This window comes from Hyperolius riggenbachi, chromosome 11 (assembly GCF_040937935.1).
Source record: "Hyperolius riggenbachi isolate aHypRig1 chromosome 11, aHypRig1.pri, whole genome shotgun sequence".
NCBI lineage: Eukaryota > Metazoa > Chordata > Amphibia > Anura > Hyperoliidae > Hyperolius > Hyperolius riggenbachi.
In genome coordinates this window covers 252,932,280-252,955,498 of record NC_090656.1, presented here as the reverse complement: position 1 = coordinate 252,955,498, position 23,219 = coordinate 252,932,280, and the positions used below count along the sequence as shown (strand labels likewise).

Genomic DNA, 23,219 nt, shown 5'->3' with positions numbered 1-23,219 from the left:
CTCCTCTCTGCTCCTGCTAACACTCCAACTCCACCTTCATATGTCTCCCCAGCCAGTTCCTGCTCTGCTACTGCTTCCCTGCTCCACTCTGCTCCTGCTAACACTCCAACTCCACCTCCATATGTCTCCCAGCCACTTCCTGCTCTGCTACTGCTTCCCTGCTCCTCTCTGCTCCTGCTAACACTCCAACTCCACCTTCATATGTCTCCCCAGCCACTCCCTGCTCTGCTACTGCTTCCCTGCTTCTCTCTGCTCCTGCTAACACCCCAACTCCACCTTCATATGTCTCCCCAGCCACTTCCTGCTCTGCTACTGCTTCCCTGCTCCACTCTGCTCCTGCTAACACCCCAACTCCACCTTCATATGTCTCCCAGACACTCCCTGCTCTGCTACTGCTTCCCTGCCCCACTCTGCTCCTGCTAACACTGCAACTCCACCTTCATATGTCTCCCAGACACTCCCTGCTCTGCTACTGCTTCCCTGCCCCACTCTGCTCCTGCTAACACTCCAACTCCACCTTCATATGTCTCCCAGACACTCCCTGCTCTGCTACTGCTTCCCTGCTCCACTCTGCTCCTGCTAACACCCCAACTCCACCTTCATATGTCTCCCCAGCCACTTCCTGCTCTGCTACTGCTTCCCTGCTCCACCCTGCTCCTGCTAACACCCCAACTCCACCTTCATATGTCTCCCAGACACTCCCTGCTCTGCTACTGCTTCCCTGCTCCACTCTGCTCCTGCTAACACCCCAACTCCACCTTCATATGTCTCCCCAGCCACTTCCTGCTCTGCTACTGCTTCCCTGCCCCACTCTGCTCCTGCTAACACTCCAACTCCACCTTCATATGTCTCCCAGACACTCCCTGCTCTGCTACTGCTTCCCTGCCCCACTCTGCTCCTGCTAACACTTCAACTCCACCTTCATATGTCTCCCAGACACTCCCTGCTCTGCTACTGCTTCCCTGCTCCACTCTGCTCCTGCTAACACCCCAACTCCACCTTCATATGTCTCCCCAGCCACTTCCTGCTCTGCTACTGCTTCCCTGCTCCACTCTGCTCCTGCTAACACCCCAACTCCACCTTCATATGTCTCCCCAGCCACTTCCTGCTCTGCTACTGCTTCCCTGCCCCACTCTGCTCCTGCTAACACCCCAACTCCACCTTCATATGTCTCCCAGACACTCCCTGCTCTGCTACTGCTTCCCTGCTCCACTCTGCTCCTGCTAACACCCCAACTCCACCTTCATCTGTCTCCCCAGCCACTCCCTGCTCTGCTACTGCTTCCCTGCTCCACTCTGCTCCTGCTAACACACCAACTCCACCTCCATATGTCTCCCCAGCCACTTCCTGCTCTGCTACTGCTTCCCTGCTGCACTCTGCTACTGCTAACACTCCAACTCCACCTTCATATGTCTCCCAGACACTCCCTGCTCTGCTACTGCTTCCCTGCTCCACTCTGCTCCTGCTAACACCCCAACTCCACCTTCATATGTCTCCCAGACACTCCCTGCTCTGCTACTGCTTCCCTGCTCCACTCTGCTCCTGCTAACACCCCAACTCCACCTTCATATGTCTCCCAGCCACTCCCTGCTCTGCTACTGCTGCCCTGCTCCACTCTGCTCCTGCTAACAGTCCAACTCCACCTTCATATGTCTCCCCAGCCACTCCCTGCTCTGCTACTGCTTCCCTGCTCCACTCTGCTCCTGCTAACACTCCAACTCCACCTTCATATGTCTCCCCAGCCACTTCCTGCTCTGCTAATGCTTCCCTGCTCCACTCTGCTCCTGCTAACACTCCAACTCCACCTTCATATGTCTCCCCAGCCACTTCCTGCTCTGCTACTGCTTCCCTGCTCCACCCTGCTCCTGCTAACACCCCAACTCCACCTTCATATGTCTCCCCAGCCAGTTTCTGCTCTGCTACTGCTTCCCTGCTCCACTCTGCTCCTGCTAACACCCCAACTCCACCTTCATATGTCTCCCCAGCCACTCCCTGCTCTGCTACTTTTTCCCTGCTCTACTCTGCTCCTGCTAACACACCAACTCCACCTCCATATGTCTCCCCAGCCACTTCCTGCTCTGCTACTGCTGCCCTGCCCCACTCTGCTCCTGCTATCACCCCAACTCCACCTTCATATGTCTCCCCAGCCACTCCCTGCTCTGCTACTGCTTCCCTGCTCACCTCTGCTCCTGCTAACACTCCAACTCCGCCTTCATATGTCTCCCCAGCCACTTCCTGCTCTGCTACTGCTTCCCTGCTCCACTCTGCTCCTGCTAACACTCCAACTCCGCCTTCATATGTCTCCCCAGCCACTTCCTGCTCTGCTACTGCTTCCCTGCTCCACTCTGCTCCTGCTAACACTCCAACTCCACCTTCATATGTCTCCCCAGCCACTTCCTGCTCTGCTACTGCTTCCTGCTCCACTCTGCTCCTGCTAACACTCCAACTCCACCTTCATATGTCTTACCAGCCACTCCCTGCTCTGCTACTGCTGCCCTGCTCCTCTCTGTTCCTGCTAACACTCCAACTCCACCTTCATATGTCTCCCCAGCCACTCCCTGCTCTGCTACTGCTTCCCTGCTCCACTCTGCTCCTGCTACCCCTCCAACTCCACCTTCATATGTCTCCCCAGCCACTCCCTGCTCTGCTACTGCTTCCCTGCTCCACTCTGCTCCTGCTGACCCTCCAACTCCACCTTCATATGTCCCCCAGCCACTCCCTGCTCTGCTACTGCTTCCCTGCTCCACTCTGCTCCTGTTAACACTCCAACTCCACCTTCATATGTCTTCCCAGCCACTCCCTGCTCTGCTACTGCTTCCCTGCTCCACTCTGCTCCTGCTAACACTCCAACTCCACCTTCATATGTCTCTCCAGCCACTCCCTGCTCTGCTACTGCTTCCCTGCTCCACTCTGCTCCTGCTACCCCTCCAACTCCACCTTCATATGTCTCCCAGACACTCCCTGCTCTGCTACTGCTTCCCTGCCCCACTCTGCTCCTGCTAACACTCCAACTCCACCTTCATATGTCTCCCAGACACTCCCTGCTCTGCTACTGCTTCCCTGCCCCACTCTGCTCCTGCTAACACTCCAACTCCACCTTCATATGTCTCCCAGACACTCCCTGCTCTGCTACTGCTTCCCTGCTCCACTCTGCTCCTGCTAACACTCCAACTCCACCTTCATATGTCTCCCAGACACTCCCTGCTCTGCTACTGCTTCCCTGCTCCACTCTGCTCCTGCTAACACTCCAACTCTACCTTCATATGTCTCCCAGACACTCCCTGCTCTGCTACTGCTTCCCTGCTCCACTCTGCTCCTGCTAACACCCCAACTCCACCTTCATATGTCTCCCCAGCCACTTCCTGCTCTGCTACTGCTTCCCTGCTCCACCCTGCTCCTGCTAACACCCCAACTCCACCTTCATATGTCTCCCAGACACTCCCTGCTCTGCTACTGCTTCCCTGCTCCACTCTGCTCCTGCTAACACCCCAACTCCACCTTCATATGTCTCCCCAGCCACTTCCTGCTCTGCTACTGCTTCCCTGCCCCACTCTGCTCCTGCTAACACTCCAACTCCACCTTCATATGTCTCCCAGACACTCCCTGCTCTGCTACTGCTTCCCTGCCCCACTCTGCTCCTGCTAACACTGCAACTCCACCTTCATATGTCTCCCAGACACTCCCTGCTCTGCTACTGCTTCCCTGCCCCACTCTGCTCCTGCTAACACTCCAACTCCACCTTCATATGTCTCCCAGACACTCCCTGCTCTGCTACTGCTTCCCTGCTCCACTCTGCTCCTGCTAACACCCCAACTCCACCTTCATATGTCTCCCCAGCCACTTCCTGCTCTGCTACTGCTTCCCTGCTCCACCCTGCTCCTGCTAACACCCCAACTCCACCTTCATATGTCTCCCAGACACTCCCTGCTCTGCTACTGCTTCCCTGCTCCACTCTGCTCCTGCTAACACCCCAACTCCACCTTCATATGTCTCCCCAGCCACTTCCTGCTCTGCTACTGCTTCCCTGCCCCACTCTGCTCCTGCTAACACTCCAACTCCACCTTCATATGTCTCCCAGACACTCCCTGCTCTGCTACTGCTTCCCTGCCCCACTCTGCTCCTGCTAACACTTCAACTCCACCTTCATATGTCTCCCAGACACTCCCTGCTCTGCTACTGCTTCCCTGCTCCACTCTGCTCCTGCTAACACCCCAACTCCACCTTCATATGTCTCCCCAGCCACTTCCTGCTCTGCTACTGCTTCCCTGCTCCACTCTGCTCCTGCTAACACCCCAACTCCACCTTCATATGTCTCCCCAGCCACTTCCTGCTCTGCTACTGCTTCCCTGCCCCACTCTGCTCCTGCTAACACCCCAACTCCACCTTCATATGTCTCCCAGACACTCCCTGCTCTGCTACTGCTTCCCTGCTCCACTCTGCTCCTGCTAACACCCCAACTCCACCTTCATCTGTCTCCCCAGCCACTCCCTGCTCTGCTACTGCTTCCCTGCTCCACTCTGCTCCTGCTAACACACCAACTCCACCTCCATATGTCTCCCCAGCCACTTCCTGCTCTGCTACTGCTTCCCTGCTGCACTCTGCTACTGCTAACACTCCAACTCCACCTTCATATGTCTCCCAGACACTCCCTGCTCTGCTACTGCTTCCCTGCTCCACTCTGCTCCTGCTAACACCCCAACTCCACCTTCATATGTCTCCCAGACACTCCCTGCTCTGCTACTGCTTCCCTGCTCCACTCTGCTCCTGCTAACACCCCAACTCCACCTTCATATGTCTCCCAGCCACTCCCTGCTCTGCTACTGCTGCCCTGCTCCACTCTGCTCCTGCTAACAGTCCAACTCCACCTTCATATGTCTCCCCAGCCACTCCCTGCTCTGCTACTGCTTCCCTGCTCCACTCTGCTCCTGCTAACACTCCAACTCCACCTTCATATGTCTCCCCAGCCACTTCCTGCTCTGCTAATGCTTCCCTGCTCCACTCTGCTCCTGCTAACACTCCAACTCCACCTTCATATGTCTCCCCAGCCACTTCCTGCTCTGCTACTGCTTCCCTGCTCCACCCTGCTCCTGCTAACACCCCAACTCCACCTTCATATGTCTCCCCAGCCAGTTTCTGCTCTGCTACTGCTTCCCTGCTCCACTCTGCTCCTGCTAACACCCCAACTCCACCTTCATATGTCTCCCCAGCCACTCCCTGCTCTGCTACTTTTTCCCTGCTCTACTCTGCTCCTGCTAACACACTAACTCCACCTCCATATGTCTCCCCAGCCACTTCCTGCTCTGCTACTGCTGCCCTGCCCCACTCTGCTCCTGCTATCACCCCAACTCCACCTTCATATGTCTCCCCAGCCACTCCCTGCTCTGCTACTGCTTCCCTGCTCACCTCTGCTCCTGCTAACACTCCAACTCCGCCTTCATATGTCTCCCCAGCCACTTCCTGCTCTGCTACTGCTTCCCTGCTCCACTCTGCTCCTGCTAACACTCCAACTCCGCCTTCATATGTCTCCCCAGCCACTTCCTGCTCTGCTACTGCTTCCCTGCTCCACTCTGCTCCTGCTAACACTCCAACTCCACCTTCATATGTCTCCCCAGCCACTTCCTGCTCTGCTACTGCTTCCTGCTCCACTCTGCTCCTGCTAACACTCCAACTCCACCTTCATATGTCTTACCAGCCACTCCCTGCTCTGCTACTGCTGCCCTGCTCCTCTCTGTTCCTGCTAACACTCCAACTCCACCTTCATATGTCTCCCCAGCCACTCCCTGCTCTGCTACTGCTTCCCTGCTCCACTCTGCTCCTGCTACCCCTCCAACTCCACCTTCATATGTCTCCCCAGCCACTCCCTGCTCTGCTACTGCTTCCCTGCTCCACTCTGCTCCTGCTGACCCTCCAACTCCACCTTCATATGTCCCCCAGCCACTCCCTGCTCTGCTACTGCTTCCCTGCTCCACTCTGCTCCTGTTAACACTCCAACTCCACCTTCATATGTCTTCCCAGCCACTCCCTGCTCTGCTACTGCTTCCCTGCTCCACTCTGCTCCTGCTAACACTCCAACTCCACCTTCATATGTCTCTCCAGCCACTCCCTGCTCTGCTACTGCTTCCCTGCTACACTCTGCTCCTGCTACCCCTCCAACTCCACCTTCATATGTCTCCCAGACACTCCCTGCTCTGCTACTGCTTCCCTGCCCCACTCTGCTCCTGCTAACACTCCAACTCCACCTTCATATGTCTCCCAGACACTCCCTGCTCTGCTACTGCTTCCCTGCCCCACTCTGCTCCTGCTAACACTCCAACTCCACCTTCATATGTCTCCCAGACACTCCCTGCTCTGCTACTGCTTCCCTGCTCCACTCTGCTCCTGCTAACACTCCAACTCCACCTTCATATGTCTCCCAGACACTCCCTGCTCTGCTACTGCTTCCCTGCTCCACTCTGCTCCTGCTAACACTCCAACTCTACCTTCATATGTCTCCCAGACACTCCCTGCTCTGCTACTGCTTCCCTGCTCCACTCTGCTCCTGCTAACACCCCAACTCCACCTTCATATGTCTCCCCAGCCACTTCCTGCTCTGCTACTGCTTCCCTGCTCCACCCTGCTCCTGCTAACACCCCAACTCCACCTTCATATGTCTCCCAGACACTCCCTGCTCTGCTACTGCTTCCCTGCTCCACTCTGCTCCTGCTAACACCCCAACTCCACCTTCATATGTCTCCCCAGCCACTTCCTGCTCTGCTACTGCTTCCCTGCCCCACTCTGCTCCTGCTAACACTCCAACTCCACCTTCATATGTCTCCCAGACACTCCCTGCTCTGCTACTGCTTCCCTGCCCCACTCTGCTCCTGCTAACACTGCAACTCCACCTTCATATGTCTCCCAGACACTCCCTGCTCTGCTACTGCTTCCCTGCCCCACTCTGCTCCTGCTAACACTCCAACTCCACCTTCATATGTCTCCCAGACACTCCCTGCTCTGCTACTGCTTCCCTGCTCCACTCTGCTCCTGCTAACACCCCAACTCCACCTTCATATGTCTCCCCAGCCACTTCCTGCTCTGCTACTGCTTCCCTGCTCCACCCTGCTCCTGCTAACACCCCAACTCCACCTTCATATGTCTCCCAGACACTCCCTGCTCTGCTACTGCTTCCCTGCTCCACTCTGCTCCTGCTAACACCCCAACTCCACCTTCATATGTCTCCCCAGCCACTTCCTGCTCTGCTACTGCTTCCCTGCCCCACTCTGCTCCTGCTAACACTCCAACTCCACCTTCATATGTCTCCCAGACACTCCCTGCTCTGCTACTGCTTCCCTGCCCCACTCTGCTCCTGCTAACACTTCAACTCCACCTTCATATGTCTCCCAGACACTCCCTGCTCTGCTACTGCTTCCCTGCTCCACTCTGCTCCTGCTAACACCCCAACTCCACCTTCATATGTCTCCCCAGCCACTTCCTGCTCTGCTACTGCTTCCCTGCTCCACTCTGCTCCTGCTAACACCCCAACTCCACCTTCATATGTCTCCCCAGCCACTTCCTGCTCTGCTACTGCTTCCCTGCCCCACTCTGCTCCTGCTAACACCCCAACTCCACCTTCATATGTCTCCCAGACACTCCCTGCTCTGCTACTGCTTCCCTGCTCCACTCTGCTCCTGCTAACACCCCAACTCCACCTTCATCTGTCTCCCCAGCCACTCCCTGCTCTGCTACTGCTTCCCTGCTCCACTCTGCTCCTGCTAACACACCAACTCCACCTCCATATGTCTCCCCAGCCACTTCCTGCTCTGCTACTGCTTCCCTGCTGCACTCTGCTACTGCTAACACTCCAACTCCACCTTCATATGTCTCCCAGACACTCCCTGCTCTGCTACTGCTTCCCTGCTCCACTCTGCTCCTGCTAACACCCCAACTCCACCTTCATATGTCTCCCAGACACTCCCTGCTCTGCTACTGCTTCCCTGCTCCACTCTGCTCCTGCTAACACCCCAACTCCACCTTCATATGTCTCCCAGCCACTCCCTGCTCTGCTACTGCTGCCCTGCTCCACTCTGCTCCTGCTAACAGTCCAACTCCACCTTCATATGTCTCCCCAGCCACTCCCTGCTCTGCTACTGCTTCCCTGCTCCACTCTGCTCCTGCTAACACTCCAACTCCACCTTCATATGTCTCCCCAGCCACTTCCTGCTCTGCTAATGCTTCCCTGCTCCACTCTGCTCCTGCTAACACTCCAACTCCACCTTCATATGTCTCCCCAGCCACTTCCTGCTCTGCTACTGCTTCCCTGCTCCACCCTGCTCCTGCTAACACCCCAACTCCACCTTCATTTGTCTCCCCAGCCAGTTTCTGCTCTGCTACTGCTTCCCTGCTCCACTCTGCTCCTGCTAACACCCCAACTCCACCTTCATATGTCTCCCCAGCCACTCCCTGCTCTGCTACTTTTTCCCTGCTCTACTCTGCTCCTGCTAACACACCAACTCCACCTCCATATGTCTCCCCAGCCACTTCCTGCTCTGCTACTGCTGCCCTGCCCCACTCTGCTCCTGCTATCACCCCAACTCCACCTTCATATGTCTCCCCAGCCACTCCCTGCTCTGCTACTGCTTCCCTGCTCACCTCTGCTCCTGCTAACACTCCAACTCCGCCTTCATATGTCTCCCCAGCCACTTCCTGCTCTGCTACTGCTTCCCTGCTCCACTCTGCTCCTGCTAACACTCCAACTCCGCCTTCATATGTCTCCCCAGCCACTTCCTGCTCTGCTACTGCTTCCCTGCTCCACTCTGCTCCTGCTAACACTCCAACTCCACCTTCATATGTCTCCCCAGCCACTTCCTGCTCTGCTACTGCTTCCTGCTCCACTCTGCTCCTGCTAACACTCCAACTCCACCTTCATATGTCTTACCAGCCACTCCCTGCTCTGCTACTGCTGCCCTGCTCCTCTCTGTTCCTGCTAACACTCCAACTCCACCTTCATATGTCTCCCCAGCCACTCCCTGCTCTGCTACTGCTTCCCTGCTCCACTCTGCTCCTGCTACCCCTCCAACTCCACCTTCATATGTCTCCCCAGCCACTCCCTGCTCTGCTACTGCTTCCCTGCTCCACTCTGCTCCTGCTGACCCTCCAACTCCACCTTCATATGTCCCCCAGCCACTCCCTGCTCTGCTACTGCTTCCCTGCTCCACTCTGCTCCTATTAACACTCCAACTCCACCTTCATATGTCTTCCCAGCCACTCCCTGCTCTGCTACTGCTTCCCTGCTCCACTCTGCTCCTGCTAACACTCCAACTCCACCTTCATATGTCTCTCCAGCCACTCCCTGCTCTGCTACTGCTTCCCTGCTCCACTCTGCTCCTGCTACCCCTCCAACTCCACCTTCATATGTCTCCCAGACACTCCCTGCTCTGCTACTGCTTCCCTGCCCCACTCTGCTCCTGCTAACACTCCAACTCCACCTTCATATGTCTCCCAGACACTCCCTGCTCTGCTACTGCTTCCCTGCCCCACTCTGCTCCTGCTAACACTCCAACTCCACCTTCATATGTCTCCCAGACACTCGCTGCTCTGCTACTGCTTCCCTGCTCCACTCTGCTCCTGCTAACACTCCAACTCCACCTTCATATGTCTCCCAGACACTCCCTGCTCTGCTACTGCTTCCCTGCTCCACTCTGCTCCTGCTAACACTCCAACTCTACCTTCATATGTCTCCCAGACACTCCCTGCTCTGCTACTGCTTCCCTGCTCCACTCTGCTCCTGCTAACACCCCAACTCCACCTTCATATGTCTCCCCAGCCACTTCCTGCTCTGCTACTGCTTCCCTGCTCCACCCTGCTCCTGCTAACACCCCAACTCCACCTTCATATGTCTCCCAGACACTCCCTGCTCTGCTACTGCTTCCCTGCTCCACTCTGCTCCTGATAACACCCCAACTCCACCTTCATATGTCTCCCCAGCCACTTCCTGCTCTGCTACTGCTTCCCTGCCCCACTCTGCTCCTGCTAACACTCCAACTCCACCTTCATATGTCTCCCAGACACTCCCTGCTCTGCTACTGCTTCCCTGCCCCACTCTGCTCCTGCTAACACTCCATCTCCACCTTCATATGTCTCCCAGACACTCCCTGCTCTGCTACTGCTTCCCTGCTCCCCTCTGCTCCTGCTAACACTCCAACTCCACCTTCATATGTCTCCCCAGCCACTTCCTGCTCTGCTACTGCTGCCCTGCTGCACTCTGCTCCTGCTAACCCTCCAACTCCACCTTCATATGTCTCCCCAGCCACTCCCTGCTCTGCTACTGCTTTCCTGCCCCACTCTGCTCCTGCTAACACTCCAACTCCACCTCCATATGTCTCCCCAGCCACTTCCTGCTCTGCTACTGCTTCCCTGCTGCACTCTGCTACTGCTAACACCCCAACTCCACCTTCATATGTCTTCCCAGCTACTTCCTGCTCTGCTACTGCTTCCCTGCTCCACTCTGCTCCTGCTAACACTCCAACTCCACCTTCATATGTCTCCCAGACACTCCCTGCTCTGCTACTGCTTCCCTGCTCCACTCTGCTCCTGCTAACACTCCAACTCCACCTTCATATGTCTCCCAGACACTCCCTGCTCTGCTACTGCTTCCCTGCTCCACTCTGCTCCTGCTAACACTCCAACTCTACCTTCATATGTCTCCCAGACACTCCCTGCTCTGCTACTGCTTCCCTGCTCCACTCTGCTCCTGCTAACACCCCAACTCCACCTTCATATGTCTCCCCAGCCACTTCCTGCTCTGCTACTGCTTCCCTGCTCCACCCTGCTCCTGCTAACACCCCAACTCCACCTTCATATGTCTCCCAGACACTCCCTGCTCTGCTACTGCTTCCCTGCTCCACTCTGCTCCTGATAACACCCCAACTCCACCTTCATATGTCTCCCCAGCCACTTCCTGCTCTGCTACTGCTTCCCTGCCCCACTCTGCTCCTGCTAACACTCCAACTCCACCTTCATATGTCTCCCAGACACTCCCTGCTCTGCTACTGCTTCCCTGCCCCACTCTGCTCCTGCTAACACTCCATCTCCACCTTCATATGTCTCCCAGACACTCCCTGCTCTGCTACTGCTTCCCTGCTCCCCTCTGCTCCTGCTAACACTCCAACTCCACCTTCATATGTCTCCCCAGCCACTTCCTGCTCTGCTACTGCTGCCCTGCTGCACTCTGCTCCTGCTAACCCTCCAACTCCACCTTCATATGTCTCCCCAGCCACTCCCTGCTCTGCTACTGCTTTCCTGCCCCACTCTGCTCCTGCTAACACTCCAACTCCACCTCCATATGTCTCCCCAGCCACTTCCTGCTCTGCTACTGCTTCCCTGCTGCACTCTGCTACTGCTAACACCCCAACTCCACCTTCATATGTCTTCCCAGCTACTTCCTGCTCTGCTACTGCTGCCCTGCTCCATTCTGCTCCTGCTAACACTCCAACTCCACCTTCATATGTCTCCCCAGCCACTCTCTGCTCTGCTACTGCTGCCCTGCTCCACTCTGCTCCTGCTAACACTCCAACTCCACCTTCATCTGTCTCCCCAGCCACTCCCTGCTCTGCTACTGCTTCCCTGCTCCACTTTGCTCCTGCTAACACTCTAACTCCACCTTCATATGTCTCCCCAGCCACTCCCTGCTCTGCTACTGCTTCCCTGCTCCACTCTGCTCCTGCTAACACCCCAACTCCACCTTCATATGTCTCCCCAGCCACTCCCTGCTCTGCTACTGCTTCCCTGCTCCACTCTGCTCCTGCTAACACTCCAACTCCACCTTCATATGTCCCCCAGCCACTCCCTGCTCTGCTACTGCTTCCCTGCTCCACTCTGCTCCTGCTAACACTTCAACTCCACCTTCATATGTCTCCCAGACACTCCCTGCTCTGCTACTGCTTCCCTGCTCCACTCTGCTCCTGCTAACACCCCAACTCCACCTTCATATGTCTCCCCAGCCACTTCCTGCTCTGCTACTGCTACCCTGCTCCCCTCTGCTCCTGCTAACACTCCATCTCCACCTTCATATGTCTCCCCAGCCACTCCCTGCTCTGCTACTGCTGCCCTGCTCCATTCTGCTCCTGCTAACACTCCAACTCCACCTTCATATGTCTCCCCAGCCACTCTCTGCTCTGCTACTGCTGCCCTGCTCCACTCTGCTCCTGCTAACACTCCAACTCCACCTTCATCTGTCTCCCCAGCCACTCCCTGCTCTGCTACTGCTTCCCTGCTCCACTTTGCTCCTGCTAACACTCTAACTCCACCTTCATATGTCTCCCCAGCCACTCCCTGCTCTGCTACTGCTTCCCTGCTCCACTCTGCTCCTGCTAACACCCCAACTCCACCTTCATATGTCTCCCCAGCCACTCCCTGCTCTGCTACTGCTTCCCTGCTCCACTCTGCTCCTGCTAACACTCCAACTCCACCTTCATATGTCCCCCAGCCACTCCCTGCTCTGCTACTGCTTCCCTGCTCCACTCTGCTCCTGCTAACACTTCAACTCCACCTTCATATGTCTCCCAGACACTCCCTGCTCTGCTACTGCTTCCCTGCTCCACTCTGCTCCTGCTAACACTCCAACTCCACCTTCATATGTCCCCCAGCCACTCCCTGCTCTGCTACTGCTTCCCTGCTCCACTCTGCTCCTGCTAACACTTCAACTCCACCTTCATATGTCTCCCAGACACTCCCTGCTCTGCTTCTGCTTCCCTGCCCCACTCTGCTCCTGCTAACACTCCAACTCCACTTTCATCTGTCTCCCCAGCCACTCCCTGCTCTGCTACTGCTTCCCTGCCCCACTCTGCTCCTGCTAACACTCCAACTCCACCTTCATATGTCTCCCAGACACTCCCTGCTCTGCTACTGCTTCCCTGCCCCACTCTGCTCCTGCTAACACCCCAACTCCACCTTCATGCCTCCCCAGCCACTCCCTGCTCTGCTACTGCTGCCCTGCTCCACTCTGCTCCTGCTAACACTCCAACTCCACCTTCATATGTCTCCCCAGCCACTTCCTGCTCTGCTACTGCTTCCCTGCTCCACTCTGCTCCTGCTAACACTCCAACTCCACCTTCATATGTCTCCCCAGCCACTCCCTGCTCTGCTACTGCTGCCCTGCTCCACTCTGCTCCTGCTAACACTCCAACTCCACTTTCATATGTCTCCCCAGCCACTTCCTGCTCTGCTACAGCTACAAAGCGGTTGGTAGCGTGATCTTTTATAGATTAGGAGGACCAAGACGGAAACGATATCCGAGGCTCCCCACTCGCTAGTATGCAACTGAACTACATGTTTGCACTGAACAGAACACATGCAATTGAGCAACATACCCCAGCATGCAATTCTGGACACAGCCCTCTCTTCCATGTCTGCTGCAGGAAGGAGACCTGAGAGTAAGGGCTGGTTCAGACGGACGTTTGCAGAGCGTTTACAGCCAGCGTTCAGGGCTTGGTGTTAAATGCTCCCATTCAAGTGAATGGGAGCATTTGTACCAAGCTTTCAAGCGCGTTTACACAAATGCGGCGTTTGGGTCCCGATTTTCCCTTGCGTTCAAGGAGCCCCTGGAAGCTACATGTAGCTTCCAGGGGAGGTTAACCGCGACGGCTAATGTCCCCCTAGGGGAAGAAAAAACGCGACCGCATCCAAACGCACACGAACGCTGCTGAACGCGACGCCAGCAAACGCAACGCCTCCAAACGTCCGTCTGAACCAGCCCTAAAGCAGAACCTACAATGGTACCAGATTCTACTAAAAAAGCACACCATTATTACTAGTACTGTAAATAGGAAAAGACAATTAAAGTGCACCTGAATTCTTGCACAGGGTAGAGAGTTTAGCCTGTCTAATTCTCCCTTATCTGTGTCTAATTCCAAGTTGTAATTCGATCCCTCAGCTGTGTTAGCTGACTGCCGAGAAGCCAGTTTGAAAGCACAGGATGTCAACAAAATGTCTGCCTCCATGACAGCAGGAAGTAAATACACTGAGGGATTTGTATCAGCTGTAACAAAGAAAGGTTTTTCTTTAAAGGTTATTATGCTATTGCTTTTTTTTAGAGCAGAGAGGAAGTTCTGAGTTCAGGTCCGCTTTAAATTAAATATACAACGTAATACAGAATACACTTTAAGGGGTTGGAAGGAGTTAGTCGGATAGCGATTGATTCCTACCATACACGTCAAACTGTATTTTCGTAGATTTCAGCGTAGTTTACCGTTGCTCCGCCTCCCGGTTTAGTCACCACTAGTCCGCGAGTTGGGTTGCTGCCAACAATTCGCACATTCGGAATGACGGGGCCGACGATCTGTGGCGCTCTCGCTTTGAAGTCACTGGCAGATCTAATGACACATGATGCAAAGAACGCAGATGGCGAACGCAGTGGCGACAATCACATCACCGTAGGAGTTGTGGGGTAGCAGGTTATAGTTACACACATGCTGAGAACACTAAAAATCATCGCAGTCTCATGTTATTATCACTTTTTTTTAGCTCACGATATCTCTTTTTTATAAAAAGTATGTATTCAAGGATATGCTATTTATAAGCTAATTATACGCTACATATAGAAAGAAGAAGAAGCCTTTTCTAGCTATTCTCAAATAATGAACCAGCTCATTGCAAAGGGGGCGGATCGGCAGCGATCTTCCACGGCAATTAGATCAAATTACATAGCTACGCAGTTATCGGCAGATTTTAAAGTAAGGTGGGCGGAGATTGGGACGTCACTTCAGCGGGGTTAAAGGTCAAAGGTTTACAATGGATATACAGTTTTCGTTCATGTGAAGTTGTTGATTGCCATTAACGCCAGATAATGGTTGCCCAGACTAACTTAAGGCCCCTATACTCTGTCAACGTAAAGAGGCCCTGTAGTGACAAATAGTATTATTTATTATTATGATTCAGGACACCCACTTTTATGGTAACTCTTCTGGATTCACCATCAGAAACATTTCCTACATCTAATATTGCTGTATATTAGTATGTAGTCCTGCCTTCCCAGTAATGTCACAGCCTAGGCTATTTAGCTATGTGGAATTCTCCTCCCAGAGCATTCTGGGAAACCAGGTATTATTTGTACTGGCTTCAGAATTCTCAGAAACAAACATTCCGCAGAGCTGTACCTGACAGGGCCAAAGAAGTCACCACCTGTGATATATTTCAGAACGTAAATCAGAGGAGGCAGCAGACATCAGCACACACTGCAGGTAGTTTACTATCAGCACAGGTACAGAGTAACAGCATATACTGTACATACTGGGGGTAGCAGAGATCAGCACACGCTGTGGCTAGTTTACTATCGGTATAGGCACAGAGTAACAGCATATACTGTACATACTGGGGGTAGCAGAGATCAGCACACGCTGCAGCTAGTTTACTATCAGTACAGGCACAGAGTAACAGCTTATACTGTACATACTAGAGGTAGCAGAGATCAGCACACACTGCAGCTAGTTTACTATCAGTACAGGCACAGAGTAACAGCTTATACTGTACATACTGGGGGTAGCAGATATCAGCACACACTGCAGCTAGTTTACTATCAGTACAGGCACAGAGTAACAGCTTATACTGTACATACTGGAGGTAGCAGAGATCAGCACACACTGCAGCTAGTTTACTATCAGTACAGGCACAGAGAAACAGCTTATACTGTACATACTGGGGGCAGCAGAGATCAGCACACACTGCAGCTAGTTTACTATCAGTACAGGCACAGAGTAACAGCTTATACTGTACATACTGGAGGCAGCAGAGATCATCACACACTGCAGCTAGATTACAATCAGTACAGGCACAGAGTAACAGCTTATACTGTACATACTGGGGGTAGCAGAGATCAGCACACACTGCAGCTAGTTTACTATCAGTACAGGCACAGAGTAACAGCTTATACTGTACATACTAGAGGTAGCAGAGATCAGCACACACTGCAGCTAGATTACTATCAGTACAGGCACAGAGTAACAGCTTATACTGTACATACTGGAGGCAGCAGAGATCATCGCACACTGCAGCTAGTTTACTATCAGTACAGGCACAGAGTAACAGCTTATACTGTACATACTGGAGGCAGCAGAGATCATCACACACTGCAGCTAGATTACAATCAGTACAGGCACAGAGTAACAGCTTATACTGTACATACTGGGGGTAGCAGAGATCAGCACACACTGCAGCTAGTTTACTATCAGTACAGGCACAGAGTAACAGCTTATACTGTACATACTGGAGGCAGCAGAGATCAGCACACACTGCAGCTGGTTTACTATCAGTACAGGCACAGAGTAACACCTTATACTGTACATACTGGGGGTTGCAGAGATCAGCACACGCTGTAGCTAGTTTAGTATCAGTACAGACACAGAGTAACAGCTTATACTATACATACTGGAGGAGCAGAGATCAGCACACACTGTAGCTAGTTTACCATCAGTACAGGCACAGAGTAACAGCTTATACTGTACATACTGGAGGCAGCAGAGATCAGCACATACTGCAGCTAGTTTTCTATAAGTACAGATACAGAGTAACAGCATATACTGTACATACTGGAAGTAGCAGAGATCCGCACACACAGTACAGGCACAGAGTAACAGCTTATACTGTACATACTGGAGACAGCAGAGATCAGCACACACTGCAGCTAGTTTACTATCAGTACAGGTACAGATTAACAGCATATACTGTACATACTGGAGGTAGCAGAGATCAGCACACACTGCAGCTAGTTTACTATCAGTACAGGTACAGATTAACAGCATATACTGTACATACTGGGGGTAGCAGAGATCAGCACACACTGCAGCTAGTTTACTATTAATGTAAGCACAGAGTAACAGCTTATACTGTACATACCGGAAGCAGCAGAGATCAGGACACACTGCAGCTAGTTTACCATCAGTACAGGCACAGAGTAACTGCTTATACTGTACATACTGGAAGTAGCAGAGATCAGCACACACTGCAGCTAGTTTACTATCAGTACAGGCACACAGTAACAGCTTATACTGTACATACTGTCTGGAGGCAGCAGAGATCAGCACACGCTGCAGCTAGTTTACTATCAGTACAGGCACACAGTTACAGCTTACACTGTACATACTGGGGGTTAGCAGAGATCAGCACACACTGCAGCTAGTTTAGTACTAATATAATGAATAACATGGAATGAATCATTTGAAACATTTTTGTTTTTCTAAAGTTACCAAGAGCAAAGGTTTTCAACGTTCATACAGAAACACAATTACTGTCACCTGAAATGATCATTAGAGAGAGCATTCCCAGTGGCTGTACACACATCATCACTTCATTATAGTGGAGCAGCGTGTTCAGGTCTACAGAGAGGGGAGGGGGATGAGGAGTGACAGGTGAGCATGCGAACACGTTATAAAAAGGATTCTGTGCGAAAAGGAATAAAAAAAATATATAAACAGGAAGATGCAAGAAAATCGCATGCTTGGTATATGCGGCGCGTTTGCATAAAAATCGATTTGCATCGGTGGAAAGGGGGCTTCCAGATGACAATGATCATCCTTGCAAATGGTGCGCCAATGGCTAGAAACATGTTTACAGTATATCTGTATCCATGGCAACAAAAAGATAAGCAAAATACAAGGCAGCACAAATATTAAAAAAGAACACACAAACATAACAGGACTGAAGCAAAGTGGAAAGGCACAGGGTACGCACATGAGAGCGATGAGGACGGCCCCTCAGGCACTATACTGTACATCCCAACCAAGTATCTGTTCTGGGTACACATCCCCAATCTGAGGCGCTCCACAAAGCACAGCCGGGAGGCATGCCGCGCCGCTGTGCCGTTCTTCTCACTCGGGGCTGGGAACCGCGTCCTGCTCCGACACCAGCTATTCCGGATGAAGCAGCACGAATCAGATGCGCTCTGCTTGATTTGAAGTCTAAGGATCAGAAGGCTATGAGGGAGCCGTGCGACTGCAGAGGCTTAGGAACGCTACAAAAGCCAAATCCCGAAGACTGGGACCCCCCCCCCTCTCCTAACTAAGGAGGCTGTCTGCAGATAGAGAGTCCCTGGTTCCTCACCCTCCATAGACAGCCCCCAAAGTACTTGACCTTGATAGACAGCCCCACCTCCCCGGTTCCTTACCCTCAATAGACAGACCCCCCTCCCCCCCAGTTCCTCACCCTCCATAGACAGCCCCTCCCCCCAGTTCCTCACCCTCAATAGACAGCCCCCAAAGTTCTTGCCCTCGATAGACAGCCCCCCCCCCCCCCCGGATCCTTACCCTCGACAGACAGCCCCCCGGTTCTTAACCCCTATAGATATCCCCCAGTTCCTTACACTCGATAGACAGCCCCCCGGTTCCATACCCCCTATAGACAGCCCCCCAGTTCCTTACCCCCTATAGACAGCCCCCCGGTTCCTTACCCCCTATAGACAGCCCCCCAGCTCCTTACCCCCTATAGACAGCCCCCCAGCTCCTTAACCTCAATAGACAGCTTCCCGGTTCCTTACCCCCTATAGACAGCCCCCCAGCTCCTTACCCCCTATAGACAGCCCCCCAGTTCCTTACCCCCTATAGACAGCCCCCCAGTTCCTTACCCCCTATAGACAGCCCCCCAGTTCCTTACCCCCTATAGACAGCCCCCCAGTTCCTTACCCCCTATAGACAGCCCCCCAGCTCCTTAACCTCAATAGACAGCTTCCCGGTTCCTTACCCCCTATAGACAGCCCCCCAGCTCCTTACCCCCTATAGACAGCCCCCCAGTTCCTTACCCCCTATAGACAGCCCCCCAGTTCCTTACCCCCTATAGACAGCCCCCCAGTTCCTTACCCCCTATAGACAGCCCCCCCAGTTCCTTACCCCCTATAGACAGCTTCCTGGTTCCTTACCCCCTATAGACAGCCCCCCGGTTCCTTACCCCCTATAGACAGCCCCCCAGTTCCTTACCCCCTATAGACAGCCTCCCTGTTCCTTACCCCCTATAGACAGCCCCCCAGTTCCTTACCCCCTATAGACAGCCCCCCAGTTCCTTACCCCCTATAGACAGCCCCCCAGTTCCTTACCCCCTATAGACAGCCCCCCAGTTCCTTACCCCCTATAGACAGCCCCCCAGCTCCTTACCCCCTATAGACAGCCCCCCAGTTCCTTACCCCCTATAGACAGCCCCCCAGTTCCTTACCCCCTATAGACAGCCCCCCAGTTCCTTACCCCCTATAGACAGCCTCCCTGTTCCTTTCCCTCGATAGACAGCCCCCCGGTTCCCTACTCTTGCTTGATAGACAGCCCCCCGGTTCCTTACCCTGGACAAACAGCCCCCCCTCTGGTTCCTTACCCTCGATAGACAGCCCTCCGATTCCTTACCCCCTATAGACAGCCCCCCAGTTCCTTACCCCCTATAGACAGCCCCCCAGTTCCTTACCCCCTATAGACAGCCCCCCAGTTCCGTACCCCCTATAGACAGCCCCCCAGTTCCTTACCCCCTATAGACAGCCCCCCCGATTCCTTACCCTCGATAGACAGCCCCCCGATTCCTTACCCTCGATAGACAGGCCCCCGATTCCTCACCCCCTATAGACAGCCCCCCAGTTGCTTACCCCCTATAGACAGCCCCCCAGTTCCTTACCCCCTATAGACAGCCCCCCAGTTCCTTACCGCCTATAGACAGCCCCCCAGTTCCTTACCCCCTATAGACAGCCCCCCAGTTCCTTACCCCCTATAGACAGCCCCCCAGTTCCTTACCCCCTATAGACAGCCCCCCCGATTCCTTACCCTCGATAGACAGCCCCCCGATTCCTTACCCTCGATAGACAGCCCCCCAGTTCCTTACCCCCTATAGACAGCCCCCCCAGTTCCTTACCCCCTATAGACAGCCCCCCAGTTCCTTACCCCCTATAGACAGCCCCCCAGTTCCTTACCACCTATAGACAGCCTCCCTGTTCCTTACCCCCTATAGACAGCCCCCCAGTTCCTTACCCCCTATAGACAGCCCCCCAGTTCCTTACCCCCTATAGACAGCCCCCCAGTTCCTTACCCCCTATAGACAGCCCCCCAGTTCCTTACCCCCTATAGACAGCCCCCCAGCTCCTTACCCCCTATAGACAGCCCCCCAGTTCCTTACCCCCTATAGACAGCCCCCCAGTTCCTTACCCTCAATAGACAGCCCCCCAGTTCCTTACCCTCGATAGACAGCCCCCCGATTCCTTACCCCCTATAGACAGCCCCCCAGTTCCTTACCCCCTATAGACAGCCCCCCAGTTCCTTACCCCCTATAGACAGCCCCCCAGTTCCTTACCCCCTATAGACAGCCCCCCAGTTCCTTACCCCCTATAGACAGCCCCCCAGTTCCTTACCCCCTATAGACAGCCCCCCCCGATTCCTTACCCTCGATAGACAGCCCCCCGATTCCTTACCCTCGATAGACAGCCCTCCGATTCCTTACCCCCTATAGACAGCCCCCCAGTTCCTTACCCCCTATAGACAGCCCCCCAGTTCCTTACCCCCTATAGACAGCCCCCCAGTTCCTTACCCCCTATAGACAGCCCCCCCGATTCCTTACCCTCGATAGACAGCCCCCCGATTCCTTACCCTCGATAGACAGCCCCCCCGGTTCATTACCCTCCATACACAGCTTTCACCACTCTTTACCCTCGATAGACAGCCCCCGGACCTTTCCCTTTACAGACAGCCCCTCAATAGACGCCCCCCCCCCCCCCCCCCCCCGGATCCCTACTGTTGATAGTATTTTTTTTAATGAGTTTAGTTGTATTTTATTTTAAACGTTTATTTTCGTTATAATTTATCCCCCCCACCCCCGACAGCCAATCCCTGCGATTGTCTCTCATAAGCTTTGTCTGTGTCTCCACGGGACAGCCAAGCAACAGGGCTGTCCCCAGTGCAGCGCTGTGGTAGATCGCAGCGCTGTACAACGCGGGATGCACGCAAATCCATGTGCTTGATCCCTGCTAATCTCCTCCCCCAGGACTTGACGCCTTTCGGCGTTACGTGGTCCTGAAGGAGCCCCTCTGCGGTCGCCAATTGGCGTTAGGCGGTCGCAGAGTGGTTAAAGTGAGGGCAACGGAGCACGGACTGGTGACTGGGGGGCGCACGAACTGCAGCCTGGAAGGAGAGGAAGAGAAGAAAGCGGCGAGGTGATCGGCCTGGACAGCCCAGCTGTTTTATATTGGAATAAATGAAGACTTATGACGATTTGGTGTTATGGGATTTACTGGCAGTGGGCCAAAAGTGATTTCTCCACCTGCAATTCGAGATGGGCTACATCTGGTGAGCGTTTTGGCATGTATTAGTCGGGGACTGTCACGGAATGAGCACTGAATGAGAGCACCTGACACGGATGTGAATTGTCACTTGGGCTAACGTGCATGCAAAGTGAAGAGATTTAATGTTACAGAACGGTATCACCCTATGTGAAGCTTTTTTTGCAGGTCAAGGATAAAGTTTTATTGCAAAGTTGAAGGCACAGGTGTGAGGAGCGCAACAGTAATCATATATTTTGAATTTTCCTAGAGTGGTTAAAGGGTTCAAGTGAGAATGATCAGGTAAGGGGATAGTAAAATATCAGTAAAAATTACCAATATTATACTATAGTAATTAGAGCCTTTTTACCTGTGCGGGACGAACCCTTATTGGCTGTGACGGGTTATTGCAAAACACTGAGCAGTTTGTCATTGCGGTCACAAGAAGAATAAAACACATTGCCAGTTCTTGACTTGAAAGTTACGACGTTGGCTCATTGCTAACCCTCAATCTGTCACCGCCTGTATTCCCCGATCCTGTCACACCACACCAGGATGTGTAGCAGGTATTGTTCCCCACCTGCTGTGTGGTAATAAAAGGACGTAATCATAACGGAATAGGACAGTCCCCTATAGATCATTTATCAAAATATCCGGTACCAAACCATCTGGATCCGGCCGCAGTGCAGATTTGATTGCTTCCTTGTCTATCAATTGACAATCAGGCTTCTGTCTTGAGTGTGCCAATAACCCTACAACAGCCAGGGGCTGACCCATTCCTGAGGTTTCCTCTCTCATCTATTCCACGCTCCCTAACCAGCTCCTGACATCTGCAGCTCAAGAACATACACAGCTTCTCGCTCAGGATGCTACCGAAATGCCAGTGTGCGCCCTAATTTAGAGGAACTTCACTGAAAGTTAGTAGTAGGGGGAAAAAATGAACCAATACATTACAAAGTGAGAAGTTAAAAAGTAGAAGATTAGATCAAGAAATGATGTATACTTATCATGTAATTTGTTCATGTTGTTTGATCCAGCTTGACCCTGCAGGTCAGCATCTTTACTGTCTATCTATCTATCTATCTATCTATCTATCTATCTATCTATCCCAGATCTCCTCTAACACAGGTCTCGGCTCTTCCTGTTCAGTAAGCCAGCACCTATTCAGTAAGGAGACCTTGGGCAAGACTCTCCAACACTGCTACTGCCTATAGAGCGCGTCCTAGTGGCTGCAGCTCTGGCCTAACACTGCTACTGCCTATAGAGTACCCCCTAGTGGCTGCAGCTTTGGCCTAACACTGCTACTGCCTATAGAGCGCCCCCTAGTGGCTGCAGCTCTGGCCTAACACTGCTACTGCCTATAGAGCGCCCCCTAGTGGCTGTAGCTCAGGCCTTACACTGCTACTGCCTATAGAGCGCCTCCTAGTGGCTGCAGCTCTGGCCTAACACTGCTACTGCCTATAGAGCGCCCCCTAGTGGCTGCAGCTCTGGCCTAACACTCCTACTGCCTATAGAGCACTCCCTAGTGGCTGCAGCTCTGGCCTAACACCGCTACTGCCTATAGAGCACTCCCTAGTGGCTGCAGCTCTGGCCTAACACCGCTACTGCCTATAGAGCGCCCCCTAGTGGCTGCAGCTCTGGCCTAACACTGCTACTGCCTATAGAGCGCCCCCTAGTGACTGCAGCTCTGGCCTATCACTGCTACTGCCTATAGAGTGCCCCCTAGTGGCTGCAGCTCTGGCCTAACACTGCTACTGCCTATAGAGCACCTCCTAGTGGCTGCAGCTATGGCCCAACACTGTTACTGCCTATAGAGCGCCCCTAGTGGCTGCAGCTCTGGCCTAACCCTGCTACTCATATAGAGCGCCCCCTAGTGGCTGCAGCTCTGGCCTAACACTGCTACTGCCTATAGAGCGCCCCTAGTGGCTGCAGCTCTGGCGCTTTGAGTCTGCCAGGAGAAAAGCATGATTTAAATGTT

The 23,219-nt window shown here is 53.5% G+C and overlaps 1 protein-coding gene across 1 annotated transcript in view; it reads right to left on the bottom strand.

Annotated features, from left to right (window-relative positions):
* CHRM4 (cholinergic receptor muscarinic 4) overlaps nucleotides 1-23,219 on the bottom strand; it is a 445,775-nt gene that overhangs the window by 360,086 nt on the left and 62,470 nt on the right. The gene's annotated exons all lie outside the window — the stretch shown is intronic.